The sequence below is a fragment of the Alligator sinensis genome, unplaced genomic scaffold, assembly GCF_000455745.1.
Source record: "Alligator sinensis unplaced genomic scaffold, ASM45574v1 scaffold707_1, whole genome shotgun sequence".
Classification (NCBI taxonomy): Eukaryota; Metazoa; Chordata; order Crocodylia; family Alligatoridae; genus Alligator; species Alligator sinensis.
In genome coordinates this window covers 1,683,075-1,683,490 of record NW_005842065.1, presented here as the reverse complement: position 1 = coordinate 1,683,490, position 416 = coordinate 1,683,075, and positions in this window count along the sequence as shown.

The window sequence follows — 416 nt, the reverse complement described above, 5'->3', positions numbered from 1 at the left end:
CCCTGCACCAGACCCTCCCCCCACAACCCCGGGTGTTCTCACACCTCCAGGTCCAGGCTGACCCCCCTGCCCCAGGGGCTAAACAGCCCGCACGGGGGAGGCAAGAGCCACCCCCCCACCCCACCCCGCTTGCCACCTCTGCTGCCAATGGGAAGTTGTGGGGCCGCTCCCGGAGCCCTCCCTGCACCAGACCCTCCCCCCACAACCCCGGGTGTTCTCACACCTCCAGGTCCAGGCTGACCCCCCTGCCCCAGGGGCTAAACAGCCCGCACGGGGGAGGCAAGAGCCACCCCCCCACCCCACCCCGCTTGCCACCTCTGCTGCCAATGGGAAGTTGTGGGGCCGCTCCCGGAGCCCTCGAGGCAATAAAGGCCCCAGGGAGGCGGTGATCCTGAGGCGGGGGGGGGGGCAGCTGG